Raw genomic sequence first — 19782 nt, 5'->3', positions numbered from 1 at the left:
CTATAATATATCCCCTGAGAGTCGCTTTGAATGAATCCAATAGGTTTTGGTATGTTGTTTCATTATTATCATTATCTAGGATAAAATGGTTAATTCTTTCTATAATTTGTTTTTTGGTCCCCTCATTTTTTAAGATGAGATTATTCAGTTTCCAATTTGTTCTGGGTCTATATCTCCTTGGCCCAGTGTTGCATATAACCTTTATTGTATTATGATCTGAGAAAGATGTATTCACTATTTCTGCCTTTCTGCAGTTGATCATTGGGTTTTTATGTCCTAGTACATGGTCAATTTTTGTATAAGTTCCATGTACTGCAGAGAAAAAGGTGTATTCCTTTCTATCCCCATTCAGTTTCCTCCATAAGTCTACCATATCTAATTTTTCTAACAATCTATTTACCTCTTTAACTTCTTTCTTGTTTATTTTATGATTAGATTTATCTAGATCTGATAGATCTGATAGTGGGAGGTTGAGGTCTCCCACCAGTGGAGTTTTGCTGTCTGTCTTCCTGTAGTTCCTTCAGCTTTTCCTCTATGAATTTGGGTGCTGTCCCACTGGGTGCATCTATATTCAATATTGAAATGACTTTATTGTCTATGGTAAATTTTAGGAGGATAAAGTTTCCTTCCTTATCTCTTTTAATGCTATCTATTTTTGCTGCTGCTTTGTCTGAGATAAGGATTGCTACCCCTGCTTTTTTTACTTCGGCTGAAGCAAAATACATTTTGCTCCAACCTTTTACCTTTATTCTATATGTATCTCTCTGTTTCAGATAAGTTTCTTGTAAGCAGCATATTGTAGGATTCTGGTTTTTAATCCACTCTCCTATTTGCTTACATTTAAGGGAGCGTTCATCCCATTCACATTCAAGGTTATGATTACTAATTCTTTATTGCCCTCCATGCTATCTTCCCTCTGTTTGTATTTTCCCCCTTTCCCCCCTTTATCCATATTCCCCAGTATTTTGTTTCTGAATACCACCCCCTTCAGTGTGTTTGTCCTCCTATATCACACCCTCCCAATTCTTTCACCTTTCCCTTTTTCCCCTTCCCTTCCTTTTATTTCCCCTTTCCTCCCTCACTTTCTGTCCCTTTCTCTGTCCCCCTTCCCCTTTTCCCCTTTTAATATTTGCAGGTTAGATGTTTTATAAGTTAACTGAGTATGTGTAGGTTGACTTTAAGCCAAGTCTGATAAGAAGAAGATTCAGGTGTTTCTCCTCTGCTCCCTTCTTCCCTTCTATTACCATAGGTTTTTTGTTCCTCTTAGTGTAAAGAGATTTACCCCATTCAATCCCCTCCCTCCTCCAGTCTCTTTCCTGTCCCCCTTTTTAAAGAGGTATTTTTTTTTAGATCATTCTAAGTCATAGAAAATTCTGAGTGTCTGTCCCTTCTAGTTCAGTATATTCTATCGAATAGAGTCAAAATTCCTGAGAGTTATTAGAGTGTTTCTCCCAAGTGGGGTTAAAGCCAGTTACATCCCATTAGGTAGCAGACTAATGGATAGGTCATGAATGTCCATCATTTCTGGCTAGGTTTATTCTCTCTGTTAGAGTTACAATTCTCAAGATTTATGACAATCTTTTTCCCCCCAATGCTGGGATATAGCCTGTTTCAACTTACTGGATTTCATTTTTTTTCCTGTTACTGCCGCACTTTTTTTTTTTTTACCTTTTCATGTGTCTCTTGAACCTCCTGTTTGAAGTCCAAATTTTCTGTTTAGCTCTGGTCTTTTCATCAGAAATTTTTGGAATTCTTCCAGTTTGTTAAATGTCCATCCTTTTCCCTGGAAGAGAAGGCTCAGCTTTTCAGGAAAGTAGATTCTTGGCTGCATTCCAGGCTCCCTTGCTTTTCCAAATATCTCATTCCAGGCCCTTAGATCCCTTAATGTTGATACAGCCAGGTCCTGAGTGATCCTTACTATGGCTCCTTGATAATTAAATTGTTTCTTTCTGGCTGCTTGCAGGATTTTCTTTTTTATCTGATAGTTCTGGAGTTTGGCCACAACATTCCTTGGTGTTTTCATTTTAGGATCTTTTTCTGGTGGGGATCAATGTACTCTTTGAATAACTACTTTGCCCTCCAATTCCATGATATCAGGACAGTTTTCAATCACTAGATCCTGCAATATTAAGTCCAGGCTTTTTTTTTCTCTTCAATGTTTTCAGGAAGTCCTATAATTTTCAGGTTGCCCCTCCTCCATCTATTCTCAAGGTCAGTGGTTTTGTTGATGAGGTATTTTACATTATTTCTATTTTTTTCTATTTTTTGATTTTGTTTAACTGACTCTTGCTGTCTCATGGAGTCATTAGTTTCTGTAGACTCCATTCTTTTTTTTGGGGGGGAGGAGTTTTCTTCATTAACCCTTTGCAACTCCTTTTCCAATTGGTCAACGCTACTTTTGAAAGAGCTTTCCATTTGACCAATTGAGGTTTTGAGAGAATTAATTTCTTTTTGTATTTTCCCATTTGAGGATCTGAGAGAATTATTCTCATTTTGTAATTGTCCAATTGATGATCTGAGAGATTTATTCTCCTTTTGTATTTGTCCAATTGTACTTTCTAAGGTTTTGTTTTCTTGTTGCAAGGTATTAATTTTCTTTCCCAAATTTTTAAGCTCCTTCCTTATTTCTTCAAGGAAGTCTTTCTGTGCTGGAGACCAAATTGTATTCTCCTTAGAGGTTCCAGGTGTCTATGACTTAGGGTCTTTCCCTTCCAGTTATTTTTCTATATATCCACTTTTGCGCTGACCCTTCTTCATTTTGCTAAGACCTTGAGTTGTGGGGGGGGGGGGGATGGTTCACCGAGACTTGGGATCGCTAAAGTCTTTGTTCCCTGAGTGCAGTTTTGCTGGCTGGACAGTAGGAGGTGTTGGTTGCTTTCTCTGGAGTGTCTGTGACCTTGGCTGAGGTCTTCTCCCTTTGTTTGAAGGGAGGAGTTGGAGCTATTGAATTCTTTTGACTTCAATCAATGGTAGGCTTTACCCTGGCCTGAGGTCATTCTTCAGCTGGGATGGTTTTTCTGCTCACACACCTGGGCAAGAGCCACAAGTAGTTTGCATTTGTTTGCTCTGGCAAGAGGCCTCGGAGGCAATGGAGGCGTGGACTCAGAGTTCCTCAGACCAGAGGAGCCCAGGGATGGTGTCTGCAGCTCTCCTGCACCAGAACTCTCCCCCCAGCCCCGTTCCCCAAGCTCCAGGGGGACAGCACAACACCAGAGCCTCTGCTGCCCCACCGACCCAAGGCCCCTGTTGTCCAGTCCTACTGATCCAACAGGTCCGGCTCTCTGGCCCTCTGACTCCTGGTTTCAATTCAGCTGTTAATCTGGCTGATTGGGGCTGATCCTCTCTCTGAGCCCAGACTCACCCCCCCCAGAATTCAGCCCAAGCTGCTGCCGGAGACAAATTCCAAAGTAAATATTCTTTTTCCTGGCTTTTCTTTCTGGGTTTTGTGGGTCAGATTTCTTTTAAAAGGTTTGTTTCATGTGATAGATGAGGAAGAGATCAGGAGACTTTAGAACTGTGCCTGTCTTCTCTCCGCCATCTTGGCTGGAAGTCATTTTTAAGTCTTTCAAAGCTACTTTTCTTTAAAATATTTTTATCTTATTCTAAATCATTCTCCTTTATCTTTTAAGTTCTCTTCCTCATTTAATACTATCAAAAATTTTCTTAAACCTTTTTCATCACTTCTCATGGTACAGTAATATTTCATTGCATTTGTATGCTACAATTTTCTTAATCATTTTACCAGTTGTTAAAGAGGCCCTCCCTTATAGTTTAGTTCCAATAAAAGAGATGTTATTGATTTATATTGTTGCATCTTCCTCAAAGCAGAAATCTACATGGAATAAAACTTTAGATACAAAGCAAGCCTAACATATTCTGTCAGATAGTTGCAGGGGTGGGAGACAGTGAGGGGTGTGAAGAGGAGGAGTGATTGTGAGCATTCTGGATACATATTTCTAAGGTAGCATCTTTGGGCATTACCTTTTCCTCTTTTCTCACTCCCCTTGCAGTCTCAAAAGGTAGACCAGTTCATGTCCTGGATACAGCAAAGGCATTCACTAGTGTTCAAGAAACTTTTCCTCTTTCGTGATTGTGGGAGACAATCAAAATAGAATACCTCTTCCCTTCCCATCCCATGCATGGGCACATACACACAAATATGCATGCTGACTCTATCTTTTATTTATTTATCTAACTATCTCTTTATCTAATTATCTATCTAATTCCCTATTTCCATTTTAATAGTCATTTCCAATTGGATGATCCTACAGGTATCTCAAATTGACTACCATATCTTAACTGGCTTGTGGCTTCATCCCAGTAACTCCCTTTTCCCACTGATGAGGTCAATCCAGAATTTTCATGAGGCCCAGACCAGATATGTTTAATTGTTCAGACTTTACCACTTCTAACTGCTTCCCATTGGTATGTTTCTCTTACAACTTTAATTTTGAAGAAGGCACAAAGCACTTTTAATTCACTGGAGTTTTCCCACTATGCCCTGTGTGTATCTCTCTGCTTCTGTATCTCATTTCCCCCTTTTAATGACTCATCTCACTTCATTAGAATATAAGGACTGATTTTCTGCTCATTTTATTTGTATCGTCAGGTTTTAGGACCACTCCTGTCACCTTGTAATCATGCAATAAATGTTTTATTTAACAACTTGATGGAGTACATCCAAATAAGAACTCATATTTTCCCACAAAGCTGCTCTTCTTTCTAAATGCATCTATAGAGTCACCTGCATTAATAATTTTGAAGTCATTCTTTGTCATTATTCATCAAAACCAATGTCATCACTTTCTGAATTTTGACTCTTATGCTTTTCAATATCCCTTGTATGTTTCCTCTTCTTTAAATGTTCATAATAACCATGTTAGTTTAGTTTCTTATCCTTTCTTGTTATGGGAAAAACTTCCTAATTGAGCTCTTGGTTAGATGATGCAATAGATAGCGTTAGGCCTAGAGAATTGAAGACCCCAGTTCAAATCTCAACTCTGATATTTATAACTATAAGGCTCTCGACAATTAATTTTACCTCTCTCTTCTTCAGTTTCTGCAAATGTAAAATCGGGAAACTCATAGCACACTCCCCTCTGGATTGATCTACCTCTTACAATTATTAGAATTAGATTTTGAAAAAAATGGCCTTTATTCTCCATCCTCATGAGTATCTTTCTCTTTCACTATTAGTAAATGTTTACTTCATTCCTGCCTACCATTCTACTTCTGAGGTTCCTTCAACAATATAGCATATAACCTCTACACAGTTCATAAAACACAGGCTGATCAAGTCACTTACCTGTAGAACAAGCTCCAATGACTTCATTTTACCTTAAATATAAAATGCAAACTCTTCTCAAATGTAAAATTGAAATCTGATTCCAGGCCACATTTATAATTTTATTAAACATTAATCTAGTATTACACACTCTATATTCTGACCTTTTATCCATTTCCTATATTTTGTATGGGACCTTCTTTTAACTCCATGATTTTGCATGCAAAAGATTTCCCTTGAATGGAATGTTTTATCTCCTCCCTTCTACCTCTTAGAATCCATTAACTCAGATGTCACTTCCTACAAATGTTTTTCTTAATACCTCTAAACATATTTTGCATATTTTGCATTAATTTATCTATGTACCTATTTATCTATACCCTATTTATACTAACTGAACTTTTACAAATGTGATTTGAAAATGCCATTTGGATTGCCCATAATGCTGATTCTTTCAAGTTTCTTAATTCACACATAAAACCACTAGGAAAATAACTGTATCAAATAATTCTGTGGAAGTGATAAATATAGCATTAGAGAAAACAGTTAACAGCTTCCTAATTTAGATCTAAATGCAATATTTTCTTTATATACATTTCTGAGCCTTTTAGTACCCACCTTCACAATATGATTAAAATAATGAGAGATCTATAAATTTATATATTATATTTTGGACAATATGAATTCCTTATACATTTTATTTATTTTAATTTAATTTTGTGTCATTTTCAAACAAGAGATATTGAAGATTCTCACCACAGATGGGAATTCTTTCTATCTGTGATCTGTGGAGAATAATCAGCGTGTCAGAGAAGAATATCTCTTCATACATTCTATGGTATAATAGACTAGAAGAAAGAGGGGAACTTTAGAGGCCATTTGATTTAACTCCATCATTTCATAGATGAAATTTAAACGCAGAATTTTAGTGATTTATTCATGACCATATCCAAAGTAAAAATGTGAGGTATTATTTGAACTCAAATTCTATAATTAGAAAAAATGTGAACTGTTATCTCTACAGATAAATACATGATACTTCCTTTCCCTGCTTCCCAGCCCAGCATAGCCTTTGTGCCAGCCTACCTGCACAGTTATACTGGCCTTGGTGGCATGCATTTAACACTCTCTAAGCCCAACAGACCCAGCCCTGAACAGGAATTATGACCTTGTCCAGTTGAGTGAAGGCACCATCCCCTGTGTGAACAGAAGCTCTTCTACCATGAGGCCTGACTTTCTACTGGGCACATGGAGGATAATGTGTTAGAAACTTTTCTCTCACTATTCTCCCCTCTTACTCCAGCCTTTCCAACTCCTTTTCTGCAGTCTTCTCCACACTGCTCCCCTTTTCTCTATCTTTGGCCATACATGCACTTAGAGATGTCACACATCCATGCATATCTCTAGGAATACATTTGGAACATCTGCCTATGTAGCAACATCCATGAATACACACTCATCAGCTGAGGGGTCCATGGTCAAAGGAGCTCCCAGGGATGGTGGGAAAGATCAGGGCTCTTTCTGGGAGGGGTGCAACTTTGGAGTTCTGGTGTTCTGGGGTGGGGACTCAACTCAACCATTAGTGCTTCTTTCTGATCTCTACTGGGGGAAGGAAATTACTGTTAATATATGTGGAGGGGATTCCCTTCCTCTTTCTATCCTGATTCCCAAATCACTGAAATCCTATCTTCCTGCTCTTGAATCATGGGGGTTTGGAAGGGGAAATAAAAAAAAATCAATTGATCAGACCCTCTAAAACTATAAATCATACTATTTTCTGATATTAAAGATTGTATATTGTTTTAAGTTTCTGAGAAAACAATTTCAAATCCCAACTCTCCCCCTTGCTATCTGTGTGACTTCACATCTCTAGATCTCAGTTTACTCATCTGTAAGATGGGGGTCAGGATGAAATTGTCACTAAGGCAAGCAAATATTTCCTAGGTAAATCAAGATGACATCCAGCAAATTACAATATCAGTAATTCTTATTTACTATATCTACCACTTACTGCATTATACTAGATGTGTAGTTAATAGAGCACCAGACTTGGAAACAGGAAGACACCTCAAATTCAGCCTTAGAACATATCTAGTTGTGTGACCTTGATTGGGAAATTTAACCTGTCTGTCTCAGTTTCTCATTTAAAAAATGAGCTAGAAAAGAATATGGCAAACCACTACATTATCTTTGCCAAGAAAACACCAAATGAAATAATGAAAGATCAAAGATGACTGAAAGGATTGAATAGCAATACCACTATATTAATATAAAAAAAGGTTGAGATCCTATCCTAAGCAATAAATAATATATAAACATTTTAATATGTGGATAAATTTATGGACTCATCAATAAAGCTCAACCTCACTATTGTAATACAACTGTCTTTTGTTCTGGATAATTAGTATCATGTTCCTCTCATGAATACCTCATGTAGTATCTGATACTCAGTAAGTCAAAGTCCTCCTCTAGGTCCTTAAGGTTCTGTGATTGTTGGGGCAATATTTGGGTTCTCCACCTATTATTTCTTGATCTCTATATATGACCAGTTCATATCATTTTCAAAGCATATATTTTTGATGATTAATTTTATATCACATGTATCAAATAAATATAATTCAAAAATAAAAACATTTTTATTCATATTTCACTAAAATATCTATAATAAGTAGAAACAGAAAAGGTTTTATAGCACACTTACTAAGACATTTTATTTAAACTCTCTAAATTTCAATTTTCTTAACTTCAAAATAAGGCTGATAATATTACTTGAACTATCAAATTTACAAAACTATCATGATGAAGGTGCTTTGTAAACTGCTAATGTTAACATAAACATTCTACTACTGTTGTTGTTGTTACTGCTGTTGCTGTTCATGGAGCAAAATCAGTGCATTTTATAGCAATAGTAAGTTATTTCTCTCAAATATCCATCTGTTACTTTTTGTTAAACGAATATATAAAGTGTGTGTAAAATTCCATGTCATTTAGTGATAGGGAGAAAAGACTCTGGCACTATGAAGAAAAGAATACTAAAAAAGTAAAGGACAATGCAACAAGAAGTTATAGTGAATAATAGCACCAAGCATCAACACATCTGGCAACATTAATCAACACATCTGGCAATTTGAAAGTAATAACTCAGCCAGACCTGATAAAAGGTAGAAATATTTCTTATCACTACAAAACAAGACACCTGTGAGACCAGAGTCTATATTTATACATCCAACTAACATGGGGGTAGGTGGCAAACTTGAAGTGAATATAGAGTCACCTAAGCCTTAATAAAGGGCTAATGAAATGAATAAAACAAAGAAATTTCTGAATTTTTTATCTCTAAAAATGTCAACTAACCTGTCACTGAAATTTCATGCTTAGGGGATGCCTTTATTCTTCTCATACTCTTCACCCTTTCCCAGAAGAATAAAAGTAGATTAATAAGTAAATTTCACTATAATCCTACTTAAAAACTATTTAAAGATTAGATAAAGGAAAATCATAACAAGGCAGTCTTAAAGGGGATGATTTAAATAATTTTCATCATGCACCATGATCACTAAAATAAAAATATATGTATATATTTTCATGGTTGCACGTACATATATATCAACTTACACTTTCATAAATTATAGCCATTTGAGTAGATTATGTATACGATGAAACTGAAAAAACAATTAAAGTACTTTAGTAGGACATCAGATAAATCCATAAAAATCATTAATAGTTCTTTATTTTACCAAAACCCCACAAACCAAAGCAGGAACAAAAAGATTCCATTCAAAATACCAGAAACAGTAAGATATATTTGGGAATCTACCTTTCAAGACATAAACAAAAACTAGAAAAGCACAATTGCAAAAGACCTTTAACAAAAATCAAGATATCTAAAATTGGAGAAATAATAAATGCACATGAGTTGACTAAATTAACATAATTTAAAATGGCAATTCTACCAAAGTTAATTTACTTCTTCAGTACCATAAAAATTTAACCATCAAAGAAATGTTATAGACATAAAATAATAATAACAATAATATTAATATGAAACATCAAAAGTTAAACAATTTGAGGAGAATAAATGAAAAAAGTGAAGGAAACTGACTGAGCAGAACCAAATTTTAAAATATAGTATAAAATAATAATCAACAAAATAATACATTTCTAAATAAGAAAAAAGAGTGTATCATTGGAGTAGATTAATTATACAGATAGTAAATGACCATGATTATCTTGTATTCATAAACAAAAAGATTCATATCGTCACTTTTGTTGAATCATACCTGACTCATTTTGACCCTATTTGGGGTTTGGTTTGACATTTCCTTCTGTAGTTCATTTTTACATATAGGAAGTGATGGAGATCAGTTTTGAACTCAGGAAAAAATGAGTCTTCCTGACTTCAGGTCAAATATATTATCTACTTCAATACCTAGCTTTTCCTTATTTAATTCACAATTCTATAAAATCTACTGGGTAAACTGGAAATCAGTTAAGCAGAAAGTACAGACCAACATCTTACACTATATACCTAAATGAGGTTAAAAAAGAAACACAATTTAAACATATAGGGTAAGATTATAAACAAATTAGAAACTGTGGGAAAAAATTGCCTGTTCAGAACTATGGATAAGTAAAACTTTTATTGACCAAATAAGAGACAGTGAGGACCATAGAAGATACAATGGATAATTTTTATTATGTGAAATTAAAAAGATTTTTCACAAGCAAAGACAGTACAGTTAAATTAGAAGGAAATTTTGAAAAGGGTGGTAAATTACAAGTTTCTCTGAAAAAAAAGACTCATTTCTCAAATATATAATTATTCAAACTGATAACAGTAAAATTCATTCCAGATTGTTATCTGTCATTTATTTTTGAAAAGATCAATGTCATCAGATGGAAAATATTTTGAATGTAAGTTAATTGGATTTACCTGATGCAGGGTTTTTCAGAATCATTATCCTCACTTATCTCCTCCAAAATCATCAGTGACAAGATAGGGTTGAAGACAACTAGTGATGGTCCCCAGTTGCTGTGGGAAGACTAAGCCTTTTCAAGTTTATGTCTTTCCCAGATCTTGATTTGTTGGAAACAATGCCCATTTAGAAATTAAAGACTAAATGAGAATTGAAGCAAAAGATGGCCTAATTTACCTTCACAAAGGCATCAGTTTAGGAGGAGAAAAGTCTCAGAGTTTCTGGCCAAAAGAGAAAAATTGCTATTTACACGCATTCTGAGTTACCTAACCTCACATAATTATCAAGCAAGGTTTGGGTTGGGACCTATTATTGACTAATTAGTGAAAACTCTAGTGATTTGGATCTAAAGATACTGCCATTCCACAACTGTTAAATGGTTCAAGATTTCAGAAGAAATCAAAGCTACAGATAGTCATACAAAAATGATTTTGTCACTAACAAATAGAGAAATGTAAATTAAATAATCTTAGAGTTCCTATTTTACATGCATCAAATTAGGTAACATAACAGAAATGAAAAGTAACAAGTACTTAGGAGGCTCTGGAAAAATACGGACACAAATGTAATATGGTTAGATGAGTATTTCAGTGGAATTGGAATTGATCCTACAATTAGGGAAAACAATGGGTTCTAATGGGCTCTAAAACTATAACTACTTTATTTATTTATTTATTTGTAAAGCAATGGGGTTAAGTGGCTTGCCCCAAGCCACAGGGCTAGGTAATTATTAAGTTCCTGAGGCCGGATTTGAACTCAGGTACTCCTGATTCCAGGGCCTGTGCTCTATCCACTATGCCACCAAGCTGCCACCTAGCCACCCCCTATAACTACTTTTTAAAGTCAGAAATACATTACTGGGTCTGTATGACAAAGAGATCAAAGCAAAAAGAAAAGGAAGTATATGTGTAAAATATTTATGGTAACTTTTTGTGGTGGCAAAGAATGAACCATTGAGGGAATATTCATCAATTGAAGAATGGCTAAAAAATTGTGACAAATAATTCCCAGAAAAACCTGGGAAGACATATAAATTGAAATAAAGGAAAATGAGTAAAAGAACATTGCAATATTACAATGATGATCACCTGGGAAAGGAAAATACTCTGATTAATACAAGGACACATAACACTATTAAAGGACTCATAATGAAAAATGTTAAACCCTTTCAGAGTAGTGTAGACTCAAGTATGTCTTTTAAAATCTTTTTACATTTCTTCCTTTTTTTAAACTTAATATGAAAATATGTGCATTACTTCAGTGGTGTAAGTTGAATTATATTGGTAGGCTTCACAATGGGTAGAAAACGAACTGAAATAAGACAGATAATTTTGAACTCAAAATTTTAGAAAAGAATGTTTAAAATATTTGAATTTTATTGAATTTCTACTTAATCTCTATCTTCATTTTATTAATCCCAAAGTAAGATGGATTCAAAACCACAAACTGAAACCATTTTTAAGCAAAAAAGAAATAGAAACTGTATTATTTTTGCAAAGTTTTTAAAATGTTTTGAGTTGAAAGATTATATAGATGTCCTAGTTTCATTATTTTCAGGAAGTCAAATGGCATTTAAAGTATTTACAAATAATCATTTTCAGAATGCTTTCTATAATGCTCATTCAAAAATTATTTATCTTTCATTCTACAATATGTTGATCTTTCAGAGATCACTTTTGTGGGCTTTTAAAAAAATATATGTCAACTTACTACTTATGGCTTCTTTTTTGTAGAATCAGTTAAAAATCTGAAGACTTTTTTGGTTAAAAAGAATGTCCAACGTCTTGAACTTTAATAACTATTTAAAACAATTTACACTGCAATATTAATTAAATTTTTATTACAAATTTTTTTAATCACCTTCCCCACTTAAAGACCAACAAATAATTCCACACTGACATTTCAGGTCTTCTTTCTGCTCTCTTCCTTTCCTTCATGTGCATGAGGAGATTCAATTCTTACCACTTGCAGAGTAGAAGGATAGTTGGGGGGAGTGTTGTGCTCTTGCCAGCTAGCTTATCCTTTACTCTGATGAACTTGAAGAGGCAGGAGATCAAGATGGAAAGTTCTCCTTTTATTCAACCTCAAGCAAGTGTTTAAATATGTTTTTTTCACTCCCAATCCCCCTGCCCAGACATTTTCTAATTACAAGTCAAACAATGCATGGTGCTTGAGGACAACAGGTGTTAAAAGTTCACTTAGCACTTGAGCACACAACAGTCCCTTACGGGGGAGTATTTGGTGGGATACATTAAATACTTGGAGTTTCTCTAGCCTGAGGATAGACTTTATTTAAAAGCAAGTATATTTTCATTTTGTCTTAGAAATCTTCCTCTTCCTCTTTCATTACTTCCCATAGAATTAGTATCTGAAAAACTTGAAGTAGAGTTATAAAGATATTTGGAGCCGAGTATATATCAGTGAGACTTAATATAAGCCCCACAAAAATGTTCATATTGGCTTGTTCTTATGAGTCCATGGAAGTTGGTGGGGTAAGAAGGGACAATGTGACCTTATTTCATATTAATATTTTTCTAGGAACACTATAAACATTTTTATCTTATCAGGGATTCTATTTTCTTCTATGAATTTTTCTGTAATTCTCAACATCTGGAATGTTATTACAATGGAGAGGTTCAGGGGAAATTGATGTGAGAAGATTGAGAAATAATCTAATATACTATTTTGCTTGTAACATATAGAATATCAAAATTTTTCTAAACTGTAGTAATGAGTAACATTCATGCTATTGTATACATAATCCTGTCTGAGAATCTCTAATGGTATTAAGATCCCAGATCACTTTTGAGTAATATTTCTCCCTTTTCTAACTGCATCCATTGTCATATATAGTCCACCATTTGAATATGGTAGAAAAATAAACAATAGGAAGCTTTTTTTGTAATAATTTACAGATACTGAAGAAAAAACACAATTTAAAAACATATTACAAAGGGACTCAGAGGCATATGTATAATTCCTAGATAAAAACCTTGAGAGTTTTAATATCAATCTCTAAAATAAAATTATTTTTGATGACTGTTCTCCAAATGTATCTTTCATTCCATTGGGATGTGCAATCATGTTAGGTTATTGAACCCAGTAAGACTTACCATGTGCTCTCCCAATGTACACCTTGACTGTTCAATGCCTTCTTCAGCTGAATACTTTTTCTCTGACTGTTATATTCTTCTTTTTCTTCTTTTTATAATTCAACTAAAACTTATTACCTTCTAAGCCATATTGAGACCTTCTGTGTTTAATCACTTTCTTACATTTATTGTTTTTAAGTTTTCATCATTCTATATTTAGACTTCATCAGTTCTTTTGTTGTTTGGTTTTTGTTTACTTTTATTTTTGTTTTTGCAAAGCAATGGGATTATGTCACTTGCCCAAGATCGCACATTAGGTCATTATTGTTTCTGAGACCAAAACTGAGCTCAGGTCCTCCTGACTCAAGGACTGGTGCTCTGTCCACTGTGCCACCTCCCTGCCCCACCATCAGTTCTTTCTTTGGGGATGGGTAGTATTTTCCATCATAAATACTTCATAGTTGTTTTGTATCACTGTATTGCTGAGAATAGGTAAATTGTACACAGTTTATTATCCTACTCTATTATTGTTGTTTTGCACACAATACATTTGACTTTATATATCAACTCATGTAAATCTTTTCAGTTTTTTTCTGAGAGTCTCCTTAACTTTTTTATAGCACAGTAGTATTCCATCATACTCACATACCACAACCATTTAGTCATTTTTAATTCTTTCCTACCACAAAAAAGAGCTGCTATAATTATTTTTGTTTTTTTTATATTATTTTGTTTTTTTTTTTCTTTAGGGATATGAACCTAGAAATAGCATTGCAGGGTCAAAGGGTATATATAATTTTCTAGCCCTTTGAACATAGTTCCAAAATGCCCTGCATAATGGTCGAATTAGTTCATAATTCCACCAACTATGCATTTTTCGTAACTCTCTTCTAACATCCGTCACTTAACCTTTCTGTCCTATGTACAAATCTAATAGGTATGATGCAGTACCTTAGAATTTTTTCAATTTGTCCTTCTCTAGTCAAGACTGTTAGAATATTTTTTCAAATGTCTATAGATTGTTTTGTGTACTTCATCTGAAAACTTCATATATTTTCATAATGCTTATAATTTTTATTAATTTCTATATGTATGTGAAACGAGGCTTTATAAGAAAAATTGCTTTATTTTTTTAAATCTCAATTACTATAGTTAACTGAATTTCCATTTAATTTCTCCCACTATTGATTCTATGCTTTTTTCCTTTCAAACTGTCCTCCTCAAAAGTGTTTTGCTTCTGACTAGAATGTCCCCCAATAGACCCTCTTTTCTATCACTCCCTCTTCTCTTATCTTACCCTCCTTTATGTAGGGTAAGAGAGATTTCTTTACTGTAGGGTAAGAGAGAATTCTATAGATAACTGGGTGTATATATTATTCCTTCTTTGAGCCAATTTTAATGAGAATAAGATTCACTCACTTCCCCTCTTCTCCTCACTTCTTCCCCACCATAGTAATTTTTTAACTTCTTTTATGTGAGATGATCTACCCATTCTACTCCTCCCTTTCCCTTTCTCCCAGTTCTCTAACCATCTAATGTTTTTAGACATCATCCATTCATATTCACTTCACCTCTGTTCCATCTGTGTGTATGTGTATGTGTGTATATATATATATTTTTTTCATTCCTAACCTAATAATGAGAAAGTTTTGATTAATTATTAATATACTAATATCATCTTCTCATTTAGGAAATTTTGCTTTGCTTGTGATTTCCCTTTTCTTTTTACCATTTCTTGCTTCCTTTGTGTATTTCAATTTTCTATTCAGCTCTGATCTTTTCATCAGGATACTTTAGAATTCTCCTATTTTTTTCAATAAACATCTTTTCCCCTTAAATGGTTATGCTCAATTCTTCTGGGTAGTTGATTCTTGGTTTCAAATCAAACTTTTTTTTTTGATCTTGAACTTCATATTCCAAGCCCTCTGATCCTTTCATGTAAAATCTGCTAAATCTTGTATTAACTAAACTGAGGCTTGATGATACTTGAATTGTTTCCTCCTAACTGAATGGAATCTTTCCTCCTTGACCTGAGAGCTCTGAAATTTCAATGGGAGCTTGCATTATGGGATCACTTACAAGAGCTGAACAGATGATTCTTTAATTTCTAATTTACTCTCTGGTTCTAGAATATCAGGGCAGTTTCCCATGATGAATCTTTGAATGCTGTCTAGGCTTTTTTTAAGCATAGCTTTCAGGTATTTCAATAATTTTGTAAATTATCTCTTCTGGACCTATTTTTCAAATCTGTCATTTTTCCAATGGATTATTTGACGTTGTCTTCTATTTTTAGTTCATTTGCTTTTCTTTCTTGATTTCTTATAAAGTCATTAGGTTCCATTTTCTCTATTCTAATCTTTAAGGAATTATATTTCTTAGGGAGCTTCTGTACCTCCTTTTTTGTTTGGCTAATTCTGCTTTTTAAGGCATTCTTTTTTCATTGGCATTTGTTATCTTCTTTACCATTTGGCATATTCTATTTTATAAGGTGTTATATTCTTTAGTACTTTTTTGTTTCTCCTTTACCAAGTTGTTGACTTACTTTCATTATTTTCTTGTATCTCTCTCGTTTATCATACCAATTTTTCCTCTCACTCTTGTATTTGACTTTTAATATCCCTATTGAGCTCTTCCATTACTAATTTGTAATTTTTTTTTGCTTTTTGTTTTCCTTTTGCAAAGCAATGTGATTAAGTGACTTTCCTAAAGACACACCATTAAGTAAGTATTTAGTGTTTGATATTGGATTTGAACTTAGAGTCTCCTGACTCCTGAATTGGTGTTCTATCCACTGTGTCACCTAAATGCCCCTACCAATTCATATTTTTGGAAGTTTTTCATGTAGATATTTTGAATTTATTAACTTTTTCTGATTGTATGTATACATCTTTCTTGTCACTTTAGCAACTTTCTATGCTTTTCCCCTTGCTATTACTTGATTTTTTTAATTTCTTACTAAAGTAAGTCTGCTTCCAAGGTGCAGGGCACATTGTCCCAAGTTTCAGAAGTTTTATACAATTGTTTTCAGTGATGCTTCTAGGGACCTTCAAGTTTTTACTTCTTCCAAGGTAGACGGTTCTAAGGAGAGGCATATTTACTACTCTGTTGGCTTGTGTTCTGGCTTGTGAGTGACCAAATACTCTCTTTTCTGCCATGGACCTTTGTTTTCTGTTCCACTGTACCTAAAAGCCAGGATGTGCTAGAGTTGCTCCTCATCCCAGTATTCTCACCCAGGACTGTGGCCTGGATCCGAGTATGCGTAAGACAACAGAGTCTTCCTGCCTCTGCAAAGAGAGTTTTGTAATCTTCTGACCAGTTGGTCAAACCCTCCTGACCATTGGTAGACTGAGAGTTCTAGAAGCATCCACTTCTACTGTTGATTCAGTGACTCCTTAGTGATGCTCCTGGGTTGCTGGCACTGGGGCCTCAGTGGTGCAACCTGTTCTGGACTGGACTTCATAGTCATTCAGGTGGAAGAAACCTTTCCTGTTGCCCTCCTCAATTGTCATTGGCATTTGGGGGGGCTGAGAGGCCTGGAGATTGCCATTGTGGCCACTAAGTCAGTCTTCTTGTGACCTGCTCCTGGCTCAGAGCTACCTGGGTCTGTGCTCTGACAACCTGTGCTGTACTGAGCTCCTCACTTACTCACTCACAGGTCTTTGGTGCCAATCTTCCAAGTTGTATTGGGCTAGAAAATTCTTTCAATGTGTTTTTGTGGGTTTTCCTGCTCAACAATTTGTTTAAAATTTTTATGTAAATTTATTTTTAGGGAGTTAAGAGGAGGGAGGACTCAGCTGCCTTCAATCTGTCACCTAAGTTCCACCTCCCACTTTCTCACATTTTTTTGGCAAGGCAAGAGGATTAAGTGACTTACTCAAGGCCACACAGCTAGATAATTATTAAGAGTCTGAGATCAGGTTTGAACTCAGGTCCTCCTGAGTCTATCAAGTATTCTATCTACCATACCTCCTTGCTGTCCCCTCATTTTCTCACTTCTAGCCAGTTGTTTTGCTCTCTGCTATCTTTTCCCTTAAGATCTTCCTTTTCTCTGCTTTTGGGGAACCTTTATTTAAGCTCAAAGTCCAGAGTTTATTGACCTTTATTTTTATTGTTGTTAATGTCTTGTCAAGTACTTAATTGTCTTTATTAAAATCTGCTTAACAAGTCATTACATACAGCCGAAGAGCAACAAAAATGAGCATACCCTTTGATCCAGCAATACCACTAGAGGGTCTATACCCTGAAGAGATTATGAAAAAGAGTAAAAACATCACTTGTACAAAAATATTCTTAGCAGCTCTGTTTGTGGTGGCAAAGAAATGGAAATCAAGTAAATATCCTTCAATCTGGGAATAGCTTAGCAAACTGTGATATATGTATGTTATGGAACACTATTGTTCTATTAGAAACCAGGAGGGATGGGTATTCAAGGAAACCTGGAGGGATGTGCATGAACTGATGTTGACTGAGATGAACGGATCCAGAAAACACTCTACGCCCTAACAGCAGGATGGGGCTGATGTTCAACCTTGATGGACTTGCTCATTCTATCAGTGCACCAACCAGGGACAATTTGGGTCTGTCTTCAATGGAGAATACCATCTGTATCCAGATAAAGAGCCGTGGAATTTGAACAAAGTTCAAGGACTATTCCCTTTAATTTAGGGAAAAAAACAGATATATTATTGTCTGATCTTTTTATCTCTTATACTTTTTATTTCTTCTTTAAGGATGAGATTTTCTCTCATCACACTCAATTTGGATCAATGTACAACATGGAAACAAAAAAAAAAAGCAAGTCATTCCAGATCAAAAATGTGAACCAACTAATGTTGAGACAAATAATACAGATATGGCCAAAGCATTTTGTTGAGTCTCTATTCCTTCATCTCAAATCACTAAATCATATGAGACTGAGTGGTCCATAAACTGTTTCTCAGAACCAGAAGAGTTATTATGGATCCCTTAATTATTTCCTCTGAGTTATTATATCTTGACTCTTTTTTACCATGTATATCATATTCCAATGTACCACCCCATACTTAAACATTCAGCCCTTTCTGATACATCTATTCGACTCATCAATATTATATTTTCTCACATGTTTCTTACCTCACTTCCCAACATTTCCCCCCTGCTTTTTCCTCTCCAAGAAGCATTTTTCCAATTTGTTTAATATTTTACTGTAATGCATTTTATACTACAAAAACTGGAAGAAAATTGAGGAACCACTACTTTAATTTAGAAGTAAGTTAATTGGAGTTTAAAGAGATTAAACGACTCATTAACATATATTATTGCTACAGTTGTAATCTTTTCTTGATTGTCTGAGTAGTTAAAATGAACCTATGGCATTTAGAAGATCTCACACTTTCTTTTGTTCTCCCTGGTAAATACTGAAACCTATGAAGTTTTGCAAACAATATCTTCATATATATATATATATATATATATATATATATATATATATATATATATATATATATATATTCTTCAGCCTCACATCTATTCAGTTCTCCCATCTTCTTGCCCCAGGGTTTGAAAGTACTACTTGAATAGTTTGATAGCTTTCACTTGAAGAAAAAATTGTGCATTTAGAGCATTTTTCATTTCTGTAGTATGAGTTCCTATGTACAACAAGTTTAAAGTATGCTTGACTTATCTCTCTTGATTTATAGTAACAATCTAGGACATCCTTGAATCACTTTCTTTTTCTTCTCTACAGAGCCTTGGGGCTTCTATTGTTTTTCCATTGATTGGGAGATAGAAAGGTTTGATGCAGGTGAATCAGCAACACTGAAGACAAAGAGAAATAGCTGGCAATGTTAGGTAAAAACTTCTCTATAAAACTGTGTTACAGGAAGAGTTGTTAAAAGAAATAGCTGCCTAAAGCATTTCATCTCATCTTATCTCTTCCAGAGATAAATTTTATCTTGGAATCCATTGAAAAGGGAAGTTTAAAAATGTCCTGTCCTACATAGACCACCAACAAAAAATGATAGACATGATAACCATGAATAATTAAAATTATACTTCTACAGTGTTCTCTTCATTAGTATTCAGTTGAGCACTAAGATAATGAAATCAGAAGAAATCATATTCTGAATATTCTACATTAATACTTATTACCTTTATTCCTTTTTATACTCTCAGAGCCAATTATAATGAATATTCAATGGACTGCATAGTATGTTCCTTGAAGGCAGATCAAGTTCATTATACCCATTTTAAGAATAAAGTACTAGAGGCACTGAGAAATTAAATGGTTTCTTCAATACATTCAAATAAAGCAGTGACTGGGAAAAAATAACATATCCAATTCCCATGCTAATTATTGTATTCAAATAATTTATGACACAATTGAGCAGAGTGGATATAATATTGGAAATCAAGTTTTAAGTCCTAGCTCCAGTTTTGTGAACCTTATTTC

Source organism: Macrotis lagotis, chromosome X, assembly GCF_037893015.1.
Source record: "Macrotis lagotis isolate mMagLag1 chromosome X, bilby.v1.9.chrom.fasta, whole genome shotgun sequence".
Taxonomy (NCBI): Eukaryota; Metazoa; Chordata; class Mammalia; order Peramelemorphia; family Peramelidae; genus Macrotis; species Macrotis lagotis.
Note: the sequence above shows the minus strand (reverse complement) of the source record.